Raw genomic sequence first — 20,233 nt, 5'->3', positions numbered from 1 at the left:
GGCCTGCCCGGTAGGCAGGCACTCACTGCTCTGGGTGGGTAGCCTTAGAGAAGGAGCTTAAAACTGTTCTTGAGCACTGGTCCTAGCATAGAGCCACAAGGAACTATTTTAGACACAAATAAGGATATGATGCATGTGTACCAAAAAGTAAAACAATAAGTGAGAAAATAGCATTTCTTCCTTATTATTTAGGATGTCTTAAGGTGTTCAGAAGACATCTGCTTAGACATTTCATTGTACTGTGTATCTTGTACATCAGTCTTGGGGGGCTGGGGGAGAAGGAGACAGCCATCTAAACTGTCTAGATTCCTGTGTCTAGCTCAACTCTCTTTGAACCTCTTCTCTATTTTAATTTTTTCATCAAGGAAGATCTTTCACACCAAGAGCATTCATGGCCTACCAGTCTCTCAGTATTCAAAGAGAATAACGCTTTTGCTACTGGTGCCCCATTCCAGAGCCTCTGGGATAGAGATATCACATTTAAAGCTGAAGCAATGACTGCCCCTGGAAATCTTTCTTCCATTAGTTACAAATGTGCTTATGTGTCTTCTGTGCCCCAAATCAGAAAACAGTGATAATTTTTCTATGTAGGTCAACTTAAATTTTTAGGTGATAGACTCATTTTGGGCTTGCTTTTGGTATTTGTTTTGAAAATGAACCCATCTCTGAGAGAATATAAACCATGCTTCTTTTTCAATGGTGAAGCATGGTCCTCACATTGCACCTGAGAGTCAGGTTTGGTATAACAGCATGAAATTGAAAAGGGAATGAATTATCTATCAGTGTCTCGGAAAAAGCTCTATATCTTTGCATAACAACTACTGTACTTTATTAAAGATGTAATTTTATGGCATTAAAGGCTTGGTGAGTACTTATCAAACATGACTCAGGGAAACGAAAATGAGTCTATTTTAAAGACCCATATATGTCCATGAATAAAAAGTAAGAATAATCAAAACACTTGGTGGAATACGGTGCCCAAGCTTTCCATAATGCTTAAATTTATACCTTGCTCAATTTTCCATTCATAAAAATTTGAATTATTTTGGAATAATATTTTTGTTTGTCTTCCTTTTGCTTCAGAGTTAGAATTGTTCCAAATGTATTTTCAGCATAAGCAAGTATAATGTTTTGGAAGCCAAGACATTTTAACACACCTCACTTTCTGAAATGGGTTACTACAGAAGCTTATGTTGAAGGGTGTGCAAAGACCCTTCTGCCCACCTGTTCACAGGACGATGTCTTACTGACTTGGTAGTACCAATTATTAGTGCATTTGTCTCAAAAATAAATACTTAAGACAATAACATATTATGCCATTCTCTTTATATAAATTTAATTTGTATTATTTTATTTGCAGATCAAATTATCCCACACACATGGGCAAGGCATTTATTTTATCACAAATAAAATAATATAGAAATTAAAAAACACAGAACAATGGCTAGAAAGATGGCTCAGAGGTTAAGGGCATTGCCTGCTCTTCCAAAGGTCCTGAGTTCAATTCCCAGCAACCACATGGTGGCTCACAACCATCTGTAATGAGGTCTGGTGCCCTCTTCTGGCCTGTAGGTATACACTCAGACAGAATATTGTATACATAATAAATAAATAAAATTAAAAAAACACAGAACAGTATGATATGGGAGTGGGTAATAGATAAGGATTTATAATCCATGAGATCTCATTATTTTTGCCCTTGTGTACAGAGGAATTATTACATCAAAACAAACTCAATTTTGTGACATCTTGAGCAAAGAAAGTGGTTTAAAGACTAATCAAAAGCACCCCTAGCGTGCCCTCAAACTTACTTCTGACAGAGGGCACTGTCCTTGGAGAGCAGTTAGAGGTGCCCCACACACACACCCATCTTTCCATCTTCCTGCTACCTAGGGAATGTTCAACCTAAGTTTATAGTCACCATTTCTTCCCCTTTGAGAATGACTTCTGAAATTGTGATCAACAGATTTTTAATTAATTGATTTGGTTTAATAAATTTCATAGTGAAGAAGCACTTTGCTATGTGTTGGTTCTACACTCCCACACCTTCTTTTGCCAGATTTTGTAACATTTTAAGTCTTTGTTCTCAGGATAACAGTGGTAAACCAGGAATGGTGGACTGTTTCTATAAACCGAGCACAAGAGAGAACGTAGAAGGATCATGAGTTTGAGAAATACATAGCATTTGTTTTAGAATCAAAAATTGTAATTAATTAATTAACAATAAATGAACGACATGGCCTTGAGCAATCTTGTCTTGATCTTTGGGTACTCATGCGTAAAAGTTGTCTAATGAACATCTAAAGAGAGAATAACTGGGCAGCAGACTGAAAGTTCATGCTAAAACTTTTAAAAAATAAAATCTATTTTTCAAAGATAATTGTACTAATTTGCATCCCCTTTTTGCATAGCCTATTATAAATTCTATCAGTTTAGTCGATGTAAATAACATGGTGAACCAGTGTGATATTAGATACTAATCATCTGATTAGTAAGGATGGTGGAATTTCTTATATGTATTTCATTATTAACGCTTCTGTTTTATGCCAACATCATGTTATTTTTACAACTATAGCTCTGTAATACAACTTGAATTCTGAGTTGGTGATATTTCCAGCAGTTCTTTTATTATTCAGGATTTTTAAAAGCTACTGTTTGTTTTTCGATATGAAGTTTAACATTACAATTTTCAGTTCCTGCAAATATTTGTGCTGAAATTTTGGTTGTATTCAATATGTAGGTTACTTTTGGTAGGATAACAATTTTTTGATTTCACAATATTAATCCTACCGATCATTGACCATAGAAGATCTTTTTGTATCCTGGTGTTCACTTTGATTTACCTTTTTAACGTCAAAGTGGTTTTAGTATATATACAAGTCTTTCACTTTCTAGGTTAGAGTTGGCTCAAGGGTTACTTTTATTTTTTATTTTTATTTTTTAAGACTACTGTGTAATAGCTACTGTTTTTTTTTTCATTTCTCTCCCCCCCCCTTTGTATTTGTTGTTGCTGTTTTGGTTTTTTGAGGGAGGAGTTCTTTGTATAACAGTCCTGGTTATTTTGAAACTCACGCTTAGACCAGGATCTCACAGAGATCCACCAGCCCCTCAATTTTGGGGTTACTCTAGGCTTTAGGGTTCAGAATCTTACTAGTTCTAGGTCTGAAGTTCTGTTTGGAGCTCTGGGTTCAGACACCTAGTACCAGATTGGTGTGTAGAATGGGTGGGTGATAGGCTAGCTAGCAGATAGAGAATGGGTATTAACTCTAAGTTCTAATAAACCGGGCTCGGGGCCCTGCTTCACAAACGGCCCCATAGGAAGAATTAGTGGTTTACGAGTGAATGATGCTGCCTCTGTCTTCATTTGTGAGTCCCTGGGATTAAACTCGAATCCTAGGTTTTACACACAAAACCTTTACTGACTGAACCATCTCACCAGTCTCTATTTTATTAACATTAATGAAAAAAAGGCATACATTTACTATTGTAATGATAGTTTTATTTATTCTCCTTGTCTTATTAGTGTGTGCTTCATCTGTAATAACTCAGTTTTATTGAAGAATACAAAATCTTCCTTGATTCTGTTATCCTGTTTTAATGTGCCTATTCCCTTTTCTTTTTATTAAATGTTACCTAGTATTTTATCTAGTTAGTTCCCAGACTTTTCTTTTTAATAATGTGTTATAACATTGGGGATATTTAGATATTTTATATTATAACAAACAGTAGAATCATAAATGTGGTCAAAGAAGACTTTTATAGATATGTGAAATTTTATTTGTATTATTTTTGTGGTCATGGGACTTAATTCCTTTTGATATATATATATATATATATATATATATATATATATATATCTTGCCTTGTTGTTGGAGGACATTATATTGTATGCTGTATTTTCCACTCTACCCACTGCTCTATTTTATTTTTTTTATTCAAATGGATTCTTCTCTCAATCAAAACATTCTGGCTACAGTTTCTCCTCCCTCCCTCATCCCAGCTCCCATCAACCTCCCATCTCCCTCAGATCCATTCCCTCTCCATTTTCCTTCATAAAGGAACAGTCATATGTTTTTAGAACAGAGTTTAATACTTAAACAGTATTTTGTATTTATCTCTGAAATTAATATATTCCATACATTAATTCCTTTTCTGAATAATTCAAGAAATCTTGCCATCTATAACTACAATTATATTTCAATTTGCATTCATTTATTATTAGTTCACAGAAATGTAATCTTATATTTTTAAAAACCCATTCTGTATTTATTTACTTGTCTACATAAAATATTTTATAAACTATTTATTAATGTATCTGTTGTTCATTCCTTTATTCCTCACAGGCGTTTTTGTAATCATTCTTCTTGATATGATTTTAATATGTCATGTAAACACTATGTTATAAAACTAAGTTGTTTTAAATGCTTTTATTTATTTCTACTTATTAAATATTGTTTAGTGACTAATTCTAAGTTGAAGTTGCTTTTCTGTGTAATAGTCATAAAATTTGTTATTTCTATTTTTGCAATATTTTTTAACTTAAATTTCTTTAGTGTTTTCTTTTTTACATTACTTTACTTTGAATGCTAGTCTTCAAATTTATCTCATTCTAAAGATTCATTGCATATGCTTAAGGACTCAGTTACTTCATTAAATTTTGATGTCTTACAATGTGCTGTACTGGCTGTTGCTATGGAATGAAGGCTTCTATAAAATTTTAGCCCACTTTCAACTGTAACAAAATACCACTTTCATACTGCTCTTTTTGTTTCCTTCCTGAAATCCAGATAGATATATCTTGCATGTATACTTTTTTAAATATTTTTTGACTTTCATCAGATGTTCATAATCAGTCCCTTGTTCATCATTCTGGCAACTTCTCTCTACATATCTTCCGATTCAAAATCCTCTCTACATTATTTATAATTCTTTGCCAATATTTTTAATTCTACGTACTATATATATGTTTTAATTCAATTTTTATTTTAATTATGTAATTTTAATGTTTGTTCTTCTATTTCACACTTTATTGTTCAATGTTATAAATCAACTGATCCTTCTCCTCTCTGCATTCTTACATATTACTGTCTTCTCTGTCTTTGGTAGTGATCTTTAATTGCATCATCACACTCTTTATGCATAACTGATATGAATCTTGGAAGCTAAACTGTGCATTCATTTCTCAAATCCATATTTGCTTCTTGGAAGAGCCAAACATACTACCAACATGGGGTCAATTAATCATTTTCCCGACATCCAAATTTATAACTGAAGATTTGGTTCTCATGTAGATTGAAGGATCAAGGCTTAGCAGATAGATGATACCTTTGATGTTATCAAATTTGCCTATGAAGGAAAATTTCTTGTAACTAGGTAGTAGCTGAAAAGTTATTAGACTTTATAATTAGATAATTATCATGTGTTTATATGGCATTTAAACAGGAAGAGTCTATAAAATTCATAATATCATTGTCCACTTAGAAAAAAAGAAACAATGTCCACAAACTATTCAGTTAAATTATTTATTGCATGGAATGTTAAGTGGAGATCAGAGGTAAGGTTGCCATACTTCAAGTTGCAGCATGACAGAAATTTCTTGTGACTAAACACATAACGCTTGACAAACTGAAAATAAATGAGGGTCACTTTCCAACAAACTAATAATTAAATTTGAGAGTTTTCTATTATGCATTTTTGTTTAATTGTGCTGTTTTGTTTAACATTTTTGCATTGGTCCCTTGCTGCAGTGTCTTTTAAAAAGATTACTGTGCCCAGGTATTGCATTTCCAACAGAGCATCCCCTGTAGGACTTTTCTTTATGTTTTATGCCACTTAGGACAATCATTCATTTTTTGGGGGGGGGGAGACGTGATTTAGGAATAAAAGTTTTTGGCTTCCAGGGTCCTTTTCTTTGCTGGCTTTGCTGTTTGCTCTGTGTCTACACATTCTTTTGTTCTGGTTCTTTTCAAATTCTCAGTGCAGGACTGGTTTTACAAGTTGCTAGAAACAGTGGAGTGTGGGGAGCTTACAGAAACAGCATAGCACAAACAAAGGCCAAAGAAAACCACAGACAGTTTAATCAGGTCAAATATGCAGAAGTGGTGGGCTTCTTACTCAATGAGGATTCTTTGTATCTCCTAGGGGACACTTCTCCACTTGGGTGCTGGTGAGCACTCTGATGTCCAGGGACAGTCAGATTAGCCCAGGAAATCTAAGATCCTCCTCCAAGGCTACTGCCATGAGGGTGTGGGAATATCTTGCTTTCCTTGCTTTAAACCTCCTCTTAATCCAAGGGGCTCTTGACACTCAGGATGTTGAAATCTCAGAACAGGAAGCATTCCTGAAGGGGTACAGAAGGGGAGAAGAGGAAATGTGGTGTGCTTTTTTTTGGTAAGAATACAAAACAGAAACTAAGCCACTTGGATTTAAGTTATTAAAATTCCTGACACAAGGGAGTGAGCAATAATTATCGTCCTTTTACTGTATAGACTAGAACAGACCACTCTGACTTTGTCACTAGAAACAGTTAAAAGGGCAGCATTTAGAAAGGCTTCAGAAAATACTGAATTGTTACTTATTTTCAGGAAGGAATATTCAAGGAAGTGGGGAGACATTAATGGTTAAAGAGAACAGAGAAAACGTAGGGGGAAAGATATTAACATAGAACAACAACTATTGAGAAAAATAAAATAAAACCAGGTGGTCTTTCCAAAACAATTGTAAAGAAAAACTTTAAATGTCCTTTTATTAAAGGATCAAATGGAATTTATTTTAAGAAGGGGTAGGATGACAGACCAGTGTACATAAAATTTGAACTCATAAATACAAAAAAAACCCTGAAGGATTGTGTAAATATTCTCAAATAATCTATAATTTATTTAAACTTTGGACTATATAAGTGAAATATGTGATAACCTGGTATTAGTAATGTTTCTGAGCCATTAATATGTATACACATGATTATGTTAATGGTGTGTTTTGAGTATTAAGGCAGTTTTACCCATGAGTTGTACTTTTGAAGGTAGTTCTTCAATGAATACTATCTATTCACCACACCAAAACCAGTAAGATTTTCCCATTTATCTCAGAGATGTCACTCCTACGGTAGGCAGTAATTATAGTTTTTCCTCCAGACTCCTCAAATGTAGAGTAATTATTTCCTGTTCACTTGTTATGGTAGTATTCTAGTTTTATCTTTGCTTCTGCATTAAAATAACCCGATAAAAAGGAAATTGGGGGCTTGTATAAACACATCAGCACTTAAGAGCACTGGCTGCTCTTCAGAGGACCTGGGTTTGATTCCGAGGACCCACATGGTGGCGAATGACCAGGAGAGACTCCAGTTCCAGGGGATCTGAAGCCATATTCCAGACTGAAATTTTGAAAACTGAGGTCTCATTTTAGCAATCATTCTGCTTATCTCCAATTACATAGAAGGTTATAAATTGTGACTTTCCTGAACGTGTTTTATACAACAGCTAACAAAGAGGAGAGGTGGAGTTTTCTTAATGTAACTGCACAAGTTATTCAGTTTACTGGGGTAAGTAACACATTTTGTATGACGCCATGTATTCTTTGCTTGTCTCCTCCTCCTCCCTTTCTCTCTCCTTTTCTCTTTGCCTCCAGCATTTTTCTATCACGTTCTTAATTACCTCACTGTCCACACTCATCCCTTTCTGTAACTGTTTTCCTCATTGACTTAAAGTCTACCCTTTCCATCATTACGCCCTTCCCATAGTTACAGTTTTATGTTTCCCAACATCAGATCCTAAGATTAATTCCTAAAATTTTTATGTCCAAAAACATTCACACATTGCTGCAATCTTCCTTCCATTATTTCGACACACTTTTTTCATTCTTTTCTATTACACATGCTCCCTCTAAAAATTTCGGAGCTGACCCATCACTATGCATCATTAAATTCATCATGTTTTGGAACTTTCTTGGTTTAGAATTCATGATCTATCTTTGGATTGCTCCTTTGTTTTTATTTCCCACCGCTTTAACTCTTAATAGCAAGAAAGATGCTCAAATGTAGGTAGTCTGATTGTCTCTTTATTGAGCCTCTTTATTGCCGGGTGACGGAAGCAGAGTCAAGCCCACACTAACTGATCATATTCTACAGTCATTGTCCCAAACATGACAGGTTCCTTGGTATATTAGGACAATTCTTACACTTTTTTTCTCATGGTCCCAAGGACTACAGTTACTATCTCTTCACTTCTAAAACTCCCCAAATCTTCCTCTTTCTTTATTATTGGACAATATCTTTATTTCTTTTCTACTTGAAAACAAGAATCCCACATCCTCCTCTAGCTGGTATTTATAAACCTATAGTTCTCTATGTCCATTTTCCTTTCTCCCTGAACTTCAGTTCTTTTTTAGCACATTAATAGATATATGAAGACAACATAAAATAATTTACCTTAGGCTACTACAAAACAGTTGTCCTTCATCAACTCTTTCTATTTAAATATATTTCTCCTTATGTCATTCAGTCTTTGAAAATCTTCTGTGGACTGTGTTGTTCTGTAGGAACATTTTTTAACAGCTGATAGCTTCTGCCCATACTTATGAGTCCCTTGCATATCTTCTTTTCCCTCTTCTGAGCTCACTAAGTAAAAGTAGTCTTTATTTATTTATTTTCCCTGATCGTCCACTAATACCTCTTTGTATAATTCAATGATTAAACCCTAGCCTGGATTTTACCATTTATTTGTGACATTTGACAATTTTCATGATTTCCTTTTTGAAACATTTGCCTTTGTTTTTTTTTTTTTTAACCAAACTCTAATATTGATTTTTTTCTTTGAATTCAATTTGTCATGTCCCTTCATCTGTCTGTATCCATCACCTCGAGTCTCTCATTTTATAGTTCCTGGAGCGGTTCCTCCTTATCTGAAATTTCGATAGCACAATCAAATATTCCCAACATCTCAATGTTAGTATTTCCAAAATTGAAGTATTAATTGCTCCACACTGCCTGTAGATTCATACTCTCTCTACCTTTTGCATCTCATAAGTAGCAAATCTATTCTAATCTGACTTTTAGCTTGGAAGTCAGATTCCTTCCTCTTTGTTCTAATGTTTGTTAAATACACCTGGAAAACTTCTCATAAATTCCTTAAGAATTTATCGAGTGTCTAACTCTTCCTTGACACAGCAATCATGATCACTTACATTGTCTATGCCTGGAACCTACCAGCTAGTTTTTATATTGCATATGATTCTCTACTAATCTATTCTCTTCACCAATGCCCAACTATTTGTTTTGGTACCTATATTCAAGCATTTTAGTCCTCTGTTCAAAACACCCCAAAGGCCCCAAATGGGCCTCACAACTTCTGTGACCTAAACCTGTCACTCTGGCACACACAGCTTTACCCCAGAGTTCCATCACATACCATCTACCTGAAACTTTGAAATAAACATTTGAATACACTTACCCTTGCAATTCCTGTGTGTTGACAGATGTTTCTATCCCACCCAGTCCCACAGCCATTCAGTCCCAAAAGAAATACACAGAGGTCTCCGTTAATTATAAACTGGTTGGCCTAGTAGCTCAGGCTTTTCTTATTAACTAACCCTTTTATCTTATATTAACTATGAAGGGGTGTTATCAGTAGCTCCAGCAGGCCAGCCTTGAAAATGAATATCATAATTGTAGGTGGACTTTTTCTGTGCCTCCAGTCAGCTCTGCCTTCCAGTCAGTTACCAAATAACCACCCAGATACTTATTATTAATTATAAATGCATAGCTGATAGCTAATGGTTGTTACTAACTAGCTTACAACTTCAATCAGCCCATATTCCTTATGTATGTTTTTTTCAGCATGGCATGTTCATCTCCTCTGCATCTGTCTGGCAGCTTCACTCTTCTTCATTCCCATGTTCTCTTCTTATTTGCAAGTTCCACTGAACCTCTACCTACCTAGCTATTGGTTACTTAGCCTTTTATTAAACCAATCAGAGGCACCTTGGAAAAGACGCATCTTCGCAGTGTACAAAACAATGATTCCATAACACATAATACTTCGTTTTATGCCACATAATTTCTCTGTCTTCAAAACCATCCTACTTACTTACTTTCCTCCACAGAACCATAGGTTCTCAGATGAGTCCTTGTTTGGAGCTGGACCAAGGCCAATGTTAATTGATGTGTAATCACCAGCAGGGTAGCATGAAATAAATAATATCTCCTGAGCTGGACTTTTCAAAGCATGCTTAATATCTATTTCTTATCCTAGGCTATACAATTGCGCATTATGAAATGTTATAATTTTAGAGAATTCGAAAAAGAGACTAATACTTTCCACCTAAGGAATCAGAAACCAAACAATGCATAATCACACAAAGATGCAGGTGATAATGTGTATTTATGGTTGGTATTTGCAATGTCTAAAACTCCAAAAATGCCTCATTTTTCCTGACATCTATCTGCTCAACACTGTGTAGTAACTTTTCATAAAACCAGTGAATTTTCCTTAACCAACTGTATATTATTTATGACCAAGATGAGAAAAAAATGCCTGTAGATTCATACTAAAAATATATTGCCTAGTTGCTATGAAATTAGTTTTTGTAGGGAATTATCTTCTTTTTCAAAGGATGTCTGGAAATTATATGTGAATTCAACTTATTTTCTCTCACTTTCTTCTCTAGCTGTCATTATTTAGTTTGTTTTTGGCAGTCTCTTATACTCCCTGTTTTTTTTTTAACTTTAGTATATAATGTACAACATGTTTTAACAGACATTATACAACTCAAAGGTTCAAAATTTTTGAATTACAATTTTTTTATGGTTCCACACTATGTTGTGGTATACAAAGAACATTTTATTGATAAAATTCCAGGAATAGTGATTTGTGATTTTAATAGATGCTAAAATGGAGAAATGTTTGTCTTCTGTCTTAATGACATTTTCACACATTTGAGTGGATGTCATCCTTGTTTTTCTCCTCTAAAGTCTGGATGCTACATGGTTAGTTTCAGCTAAAATAAAAACTCTAATCCAGGCAAGAGTAAGTTTCATCATTTACTTTCATATTATTAAAAATGTGTTCCCCACTTAAAGGCCAAATCTAGAGTTGAACTCCATACAACCTTTCCAAAGGCATGGGAGACTTATTCTACAATTACATGTAGATATAGGTCTGTGTTTCTTTGTTTCAGTGAGTGTACAACAGGGAATAAATGGAAACACCGTGAGTAACACAGTTCCTGGGATATTTATAACCAAAACCTAAACCTGGAAGTACTATACCTCCTCTGGGACAAATCTGATATTTTACAATTTTCTCCAAAATGAAACTCAGAATTATTTCAAACTAAGTCATGTATTTTTAGGGACTATGTCTTCTCCTACCCCCACCTCTCAGTAATTTTCACTCCAATGCCTAAAACAATCAGCAGCTCATAAAATTTTACTGATGGAACATTCATTATTTAATGGATATTCTGAAATTTTAAATTGAGCATTCAGTACCTGTAATACCATTTGATTATGAAGAGGGTAAAGGATGATTTGAATGTGTCTATCTAAATCCATCCCGTTCTTTTTTCCTTTTTTTTTTATTTAAATAACATGTTTTTCATTTGATTTACATCCAACTAGTTTACTCTCCCTCCTCTGCTCCCGTTCATTCTCCTTTCCAATCTGTTCCCCTCACCATTCTCTCCTCCCCCATCTCCATTCAGAAAGAGACAGGCCTCCCACGGACTTGCACAAAGCATGGAACATCAAGCAGAGGCAGGACCAAGCTCTGTCCCCTTACGTTGGAGGCTAGGGCCAGGGAATACAGTATGGGGAACAGGCTAACAAAAGACAGCTAAGTGCCAGGGAGAGGTATTGTTCTCACTGTTAGAAACCTTACTAAGAGACCAGGTTATAAAATCGTTACACACATGCTGAGGGCCTAGGTCTGTCCCGTATAGGCTCCCTGACTTTTGGCCCGGCATGCATGAGCTACTGTGAGATCTGGTCAGCTGTTCCTGTGGGTTCTTCCTTTTTTTTTTTTTTTTTTTTTTTTGAAATTTCGAGACAGGGTTTCTCCATAGCTTTTGGTTCCTCTCCTGGAACTAGCTCTTGTAGACCAGGCTGGCCTCGAACTCACAAAGATCTGCCTGCCTTTGCCTCCCGAGTGCTGGGATTAAAGGCGTGCGCCACCACCGCCCGGCCGGTTCTCCCTTCTTGACACTCCTGGCTGGTACAATCCCTCTACCCTTTCTTCTGCAAGACTCACAGAGCTCAGATCTCTGGGAGCTCAGTGCAAAGCTTGTTTGCGGATCTCTGCATCTGTTTCCATAAGTTACTGAGTATCTCTGATGGCAATTAGGGAAGCCACCAATCTGCTTACAATTCAGACCTTGACATAAATCCATACACCTATGAACATTTGATTTTTGACAAAGAAGCCAAAATTATACAATGGGGGAAAAAAGAATCTTCAACAAATGGTGCTGGCATAATTGGATGTCAGGATGTAGAAGAATGCAAATAGATCCATCTCTATCCCATGCACAAAACTCAAGTCCAAGTAGACCAAAGACCTCAACTAAATCTAGTTATAATGGAACTGATAGAAGAGAAAGTGGAAAGTAGCTCTGAACTCACTGGCACAGGAGACCACTTCCTGAATATAACACCAGTAGCACAGACACTGAGATTGACAATTAATGGGACCTCCTGAAACTGAGAAGTTTCTGTAAGCCAAATGACACTGACAATAAGACAAAATGGCAGCCTACAGAGTGGGAGAGATCCTTACCAACCCCACATCTGATGGAGGACTGATCTCCAAAATATATAAAGAACTCACCACATTTCTTGTATCTTCTAAATACTAACAAGAATCAGGCAACATTCATTGAATATAACACTAATCACAAGGTATTGTGAAGAATTTTCAGGATCTGATTTCATTAAGCTGGATTTGGAGGAATTTGTTTGTCTATAGTCACTAATAAATAGAACAGCCTGAATGCGATCCAAATCAGTCATTCCAGCATGCTGAGATTCCATTTTCTGTGCTTCCACCTGCTTTTTTCTTGAAGCTCCTAATAATACATATTCAAAACACATTTGTATATGGTTCCCCATGCTTCAAGCACTCTGGAGGAATGCAAACAATTAAAAATGTGTCTCTTTTAGAACAATTCAAGGAGAGTGTGGGATAAATCCATGTAGCATTGGACAGGCAAGAAATGGTGGGAAAACTAAAAGCACAAAAGTCTGTTCTGGTCTAGATGATACAACATTCAACAAATTCTTTTATTTCTATATCTGCTGCCTCTAAAATAGCTGCCCCATTTCCCAAAGCCATTTACTTAGTAAATCCAGTTTCAGAGGTTCAGAGGTCAGCTTTGAAGAAGACTCTCCTTGGATGACTTCCGCTAACATTCAAGACATTGGCATCTTTCTTTGGCAAGTCAACACCACACGGCTTTGGAAGGAGCATTGTTTGAGTCAGCTTAGAGACCATCTCGGATGACTGGTATCTACTCACTCAGTCACTGGTACCTTGCAGAATTCTCTGTCCACTTGCCCCACCTGCTCCTGATAGCAGTTCCTGTTTGCTCTGCTACAGTCACATGGATAGAGCAAAAGAACTAAAACTTAATCTCCTCAAGTGTGACACTTTCTGTTTTTATAAAAATTATCCCCTTAGCTTCTGTCTGGTTCTTGTTTGCTTTCACAGCCTTTCATCACATTCCCTACGACTCTTTAGACATTTCTTTCCTCTACATACTAACACACTATGTGGTTTTGGCTGCTACCTTCATAATCCATTGGATTTTTTTCTGGTTATAAGTTTAACCTACATAATAGTCTGTAAATAGGTCAAGGTTGTGAATGGTACTTTATTTTCGTATCTCTTCCATCTTGCTATTCCAGGCACATTGTACATTTCAATAAATGTCTGTTGAATGACAATGGACTAGTTCTCTGAGCCTTGCTTGTTATTCTCCAGTGGATACGTGTCCTACTGAGAGACTTCTCTTTCTAGTTCTCTATTTGCTTTTCAAGTTGTTCTTTTAAAATTCACATTTATAAATAGATATCATTTCATATTTCATCAAGAAAATCACATTTTATTAAATCAAAATCTTAAGGAAATTTTTTTTACAATATAAATTTTAGTCAAGGAAGAGAATAAAAACATTAAAGATGAGTTTTTAGGCTGAATACAATGAAGTATAAAAAATTCTGATGGAAAAATTCTGCCAATGAGGGAAAGTCCGGCACAGCAGAATCCCATCCCTTGTTTTGGGAACTGGTCTCTCACTTTTAAAAATGTTAGAAAGAGAGGCGTACACTAATCTCCCTGTACTTATCCTATCTTACAGGTAACAAAGTAGCCTCAGAAGATAGGGAAAAATTTTCATCAAAACCCCCTTGCCAAACAAACCAAGTGCAAAGGAGGCAGTAAAATGTAAGACTAGCAACTGATAAGCAGAAAGGACTGGGAAGAGCATCTGCAGTGTTGATGGCGGTGGGTACAGGATATAACACTTTAGCCGTAACTTCTCTTGATGTCATCAGCTCTTATTTCCTTCCCTTCATCTGTGTTCTGTCAATCATCTGTAATTATGTCTATAATTTAGTCCCTGTCATTAACTATACATCACTGCTTTTGAATAAAAAAAAAATCACAGTGTCTTGGTAGTCGCTCATTTCCATAAAAATGTGCCACGACTCCACTATTATTGGCAATGCCCGCTACCCTCTCATAGTTTTGCTTTCATCCAGCATTGTATGTGCTATTATTTCAGCTTTTATTTATTGATAGCACTCTTCTTCTATATCTAATTGCTAATTTTTTTATTCATCCTTTCTTTTTGTTCTTTTAACATAGACGGTATTACTTAGACTCATGATTTAAAGGGATCCATTCCATTATGTTAGGAATGGCAGGGTAACTGCAGCTCTACCTATGAGTGTGAGAGCTTACAACTCAGCTTGTTAAATGGGAGCCAGTGAGGAAGCACAGAGCTAGACTTTCGGAAGTGGGGTCAGCCTATGAACCTCTAGGCCTGCCTTTATAGCAACTTATCAACCAGACAGGCCAAAGTTTTAAAGTTTTACAAGTTCCCAAACCAACCCGACCCCTAGCGGCCAAGTGTTCAAACATGTGACCATTCTCCTCCCTCATAGGCTCAGGGCTATCTAATAGAATATTTATTCAGTCCAATTTACAGAAGCCCTGTGTTCTGAACAGTTCCAGGGCTGTGTGAAAGTCCAGTCTTTTTTTGAGATGTCAGAAAAACTTAACTGTAAATTCTGAGAGATCAGAAAAGGAAAGCTACCTTTTCTAATATGCTACCTCAGAGAATAACAAATCCCATTCCAAAGATGGGGAAGCAGAGGCCCACAAGGATAATGACTAAAGCAACTACAAAAGTCAGCAAAATAATGTTAAATCTGCTGCTCCAGGTCCAGTATCTTGAGCACTCAAATCATCATCTGATCTCTAATTGGTTTGGGCACCTTTCCCTGTGACCGCATCATTTGAAGTGTGTGCGGGGTCTCTCATGGACCAGCTCCATCCTCTCTGTACCTACTTTCCTTGGCAGTCAGTCATTCAGTGTTTCTGGCTTTGCCAGCATCCTGGGATCTCCTAGGAAATTTGGGACTTATCAGCACAGCATCACATATCAGATTCTGTGGGCATCTTTTTCTGCCACATATTGCCTGTCCTCATTGACTGATTTTCTGGAATCTTGGCACAAGCTTCCATTACCTGGCCAATATTGCATTGTATAACTCTGCCAAATCAGCACCATGTGGACACCACTAAGTTCAGCAGCCAGCTCCGGATACAACATGTCCCTATGGACCACGACTGCCACAGTCTGGTCTATTAGAGCCTGCTCAGCTGGACCTGAGCATGGAAAAGATCCCCCAAAACAGTATTGTCTGAATAGAGTATGACTGTGTCTCCATCCCACAAAGCATTCTCTTTCCGTGCATCCTCCTTTAAATGGAAGTTTTCATGATTGAGATGAATTTTAACATAGCCGTTAGAAATAGGGTCATATGAAATACTATATAAACATGTTTTCAAAATTGTAAACTGCTATAATGAATGTGAATTAATATTGATATATGCATTTTAGTTTTCATAAAATGTGACTGAAATGTTAAAGCTGTTGATGATAATGACTCATTTATTCATATACATGTATATATACTTGAGTATACAACCTGGACTATTTTCCATCTCGAGGAAGTATTTGAACTCAGCATATTTATATGTCCTTATTTTATTTCCTTATTTGTTTATGATTCCACAACTATTTATCAAAATACACAGTATATTATTTTTAGTAACATGAATATAGTAGATACAGTACATTTTAAAACCTCATATTTTATTATTTTTCCCTTTACTAAAACTACATTCTTTTTTCATGTAATATATTAAGGGATCCCCTCCCTCTACTTACCCCAGTTCCTCCCCACCCTTCTTCCTATCAAAATCCACTCCCTTTCTGTCTCTCATTAGGTAAGAATAGGCTTCTTAGAGATAATAATACAGTTTAACAAAATAAAGTATAAGATAAAACAAAAACTCCCATGTTGAAGGTAGACATAACAAACCATCAGTAGGAAAAGAAGCCCAGCTGTGGAGACTCGAGTTAGAGACTCACTCATTTGCACACTTGGGAGTCTTAAAAAAACCCTAAACTGGCACCCACATTATATGTGCAGAGGACATGACGAAGACCCATGCAGGCCCTGTGCATGTTGCTTCAGTCTCTGTGAGTTCAGATGAGCTTTTTTTTTTCTTTTTTTAAAGTCTCATCAGTTTATTTTTTTTCTTTTTTTTTAATTTATTTATTTATTCAGGATTTCTGCCTCCTCCCCGCCACCACCTCCCATTTCCCTCCCCCTCCCCTGATTAAGTCCCTCTCCCTCATCAGCTTGAAGAGCCATCAGGGTTCCCTGCCCTGTGGGAAGTCCAAGAAACCCCCACCTCCATCCAGGTTTAGTGAGTTGAGCATCCAAACCGCCCAGGCCCCCCCAAAGCCAGCACGTGCAGTAGGATAAAAAACCCATTGCCATTGTTCTTGAGTTCTCAGTAGTAGCTTTTTGTAAGCTGGTTTGTCTGACTTTTCTCCCTCCTTTCTGGCTCGTATGCTATCTCTGCTTCCTCTTCCTTGAAGTTCCTTTAGCTCTGAGAAGAGGGACCTGATGGAGACATTTCCATTTAGGACTGTGTATTCCAAAATATCTCCTCTCTCTTATTTCTTTCTCTTTCTGTCTTTCTCTCTCCCTGCCTCTCTCTGTGTATATGTTATAATGTCTATCTGTGTATCTCTGCATTTGTTCTCATATGCTGCACAAAGATGCTTCTCTGCTGATGACTGAACAAGGCACTAATCTATGAGTATTACAGAATATTCACTAGAAGTTATTTTATCATTATGTTCAGTTTCATTTTGTTTTAAGACCAGTACTATTTGCTTTAACCTTCGGTCCCTGGGCTGTCTGTTTTCTGATTCTTAGTCATGTAAGCAGTGTCAGGTATGGGTTTCATCATATATGGACTAAGCCTTAAGTAAAATCAGTTATTGGATGGCAAATTATTCCCACGAGCTTTGTGTTACCATTGCTCCAGCATATTTTGTTGTGTTGTTATTTCTGGCTAGCTAAACGTGCGGGAGCCGGGCGGGATGAAAAGCAGGCCTGTTCTCATCACTACAGAAGCTTTTCTGTTTCATCAGGTCCCATAATTAATAGTTGACCTTAGCGTCTGCACTATTGGTGTTCTTTTCAGAAAGTTATCTCCTGTACCAATGGTCACTCCCCACTTTTCCTAATAGGTTCAGTGGCCATACAGAGTAATTCCCTTACACAGAAAGGGAAAATAAACAAGAACTTATTGGCAAAAAATCTGACAAATACAAATAGAATGACCTTGAACTAACACAGATCCCTCTGCCTCTGTCTCCAGAATCCTGGGATTAAAGGTGTGTGCCACCACTGACTGGCCCCTAGTAGTTTAGCTTTGCACTCTAATCTTCAGGCAAGCCTTATTTTTTTTTTTTGTTTTTTTTCAAGCATTATTTGTTAAAACACAAACAAAACATCACCATATCAATAATTCTTAGAAAGGGGGCTATGTGTTTGAAATGAGCAAAAAGGTGTATGTTGAAGAGTTTGGCGAGTGAAAGGGGAATGGGAAAATGATGTGATTGCATTATAATCTCAAAAAATAAAAGAAATAATTTTAAAAGATCTGCCACCAAGATCAGCAGAAACAAGGGAGCCTGAGAAATTGTCAGGTGAATTGCTGAGAAGACATGAAGGCTAAATATAACATGGTTTCTTTTTTTTTTTTTTTTGGTTTTTTCGAGACAGGGTTTCTCCGTAGCTTTTTGGTTGCCTGTCCTGGAACTAGCTCTGTAGACCAGGCTGGCCTCGAACTCACAGAGATCCGCCTGCCTCTGCCTCCCGAGTGCTGGGATTAAAGGCGTGCTATAACATGGTTTCTTGAATGGGAATCTGAAACAATAGATGTGGGAATAATTCCCTCTTTTTGAGTGGGTCTAAAGTACAACTAGAAAGCAGTTGGTTACCACTGCTTGATGCCACTATTACACAATGACATTGGTCATTGTTGCAGCTCCAGGCTGTCAACCTAGGCAGGGTTATTATTGCTATGATGAAACACTATGATCAAAACCAGCTTGGGTAGGAAAGGGTTTATTTTTTTTCTGCCCTGTTTATCCTTGAAGGGAGTCAAAACAGGAACTCAAACAGGGCAGTAACCTAAAGGCAGGAACTGATGCAGAGACCATGGAAGGGTGCTGCTTAGTGGTTTGTTCTTCACAGCTTTCTCAGCCTTCTTTTTTATAGAACCCAGGACCACCAGCCAAGAGATGGCACCACCCACAATGGGCTGGGGCTGCCACCATCAACTGCTAGTTAAGAAAATGCCTTAGAGCTGGATTTTACGGATGCATTTTCTTTTTTTTTGGGGGGGGGTTTTTTTTGTTTTTGTTTTTGTTTTTCGAGACAGTGTTTCTCTGTGGTTTTGGAGCCTGTCCTGGATCTAGCTCTTGTATACCAGGCTGGTCTCGAACTCACAGAGATCCGCCTGCCTCTGCCTCCTGAGTGCTGGGATTAAAGGCGTGCGCCACCACCGCCCGGCTACGGATGCATTTTCTTCATCGAGTTTCCATCCTTTCAGATAACTCTAGCTTGCGTCAAGTTGGCATAAAGGTAGCAATTAATTACTTCTGAAATTGACATACAAACCTTTTAAGCCATAACCTTTCTTTATTGTTTATTTCCAATATCACATAGGAATAGCAACATTACAATATAGGCATTTCAAAATTTATGAATTTAAAAATTCAAATGTTTAAACATTCAGTTTCTTTAAAATACTCAGTCTTCTTTAAAATCCAAATTATTTGTATCATTCTAAAATCTCTCTGAAAGTTCAAATTGTCTTAACTTTGGGTGCCTACAAGATAAAAAAAATAAGTTAAATACTTTCTTATTTGGAGAGAGAATAATCAGGGCACAATAACATAAAAATCAAAACAAAACTCCAACTATGTAAATGTCAGTGTTCAATGTCTGGGACCCACTGACTATCTTCTGAGCTCCTCCAAAGGGCTTGGATCACTTCTCTGGCTTTACCTTCTGCAGTCAGCACAGAACATCTCCTAAACTTAGGCTAGCTCCAGTCCATGGTTGCTGTTATTCTTGTTGGTCATCTCGTGGTTCCATCTCCAAAATGCTAGGGTCTCTTGGAGTAACTGTGATGGACTTTCACAAGTAGCCTATCCTGGGTTCTCATCATGAGGCCAAGCCTCAGCTGCTCTCCATCACCCCTTCATTCTTTCAAAACCATTACCACCTGGTGTCTTACGCTACCAAGTTGGACAGCCAGAATGAAGTATAACTTTAACCACCTCTGGAGAATAGCTTCTGTGTGCTGACGCATAGGAAACACAAAAATATTTCACTTCAACGATGCTAGTCTCTTCTTAATCACTGACAGATTCTCAGCTCCAGCTGAGTATTTGTATCTCAGTAAAGCAAAATTTTCACATTGGTGGTTCTAGTCTCTTGTTTATCACTACCATTTTTTTCAGCGCCAGCTAGCCGGAACTAGTTTCTTAAATATGCAGCCACCCTGATAGAGTATTGTAGTGATTCTTAAACTTCCCTTTGGAACGTCACAAGCCTTCCTCCATCATCTGTATTTCTTTCAGT

The sequence above is a fragment of the Microtus ochrogaster genome, chromosome 21 (genome assembly GCF_000317375.1).
Source record: "Microtus ochrogaster isolate Prairie Vole_2 chromosome 21, MicOch1.0, whole genome shotgun sequence".
In the NCBI taxonomy this organism is placed as follows: domain Eukaryota; kingdom Metazoa; phylum Chordata; class Mammalia; order Rodentia; family Cricetidae; genus Microtus; species Microtus ochrogaster.
This window is presented reverse-complemented; position numbering follows the sequence as displayed.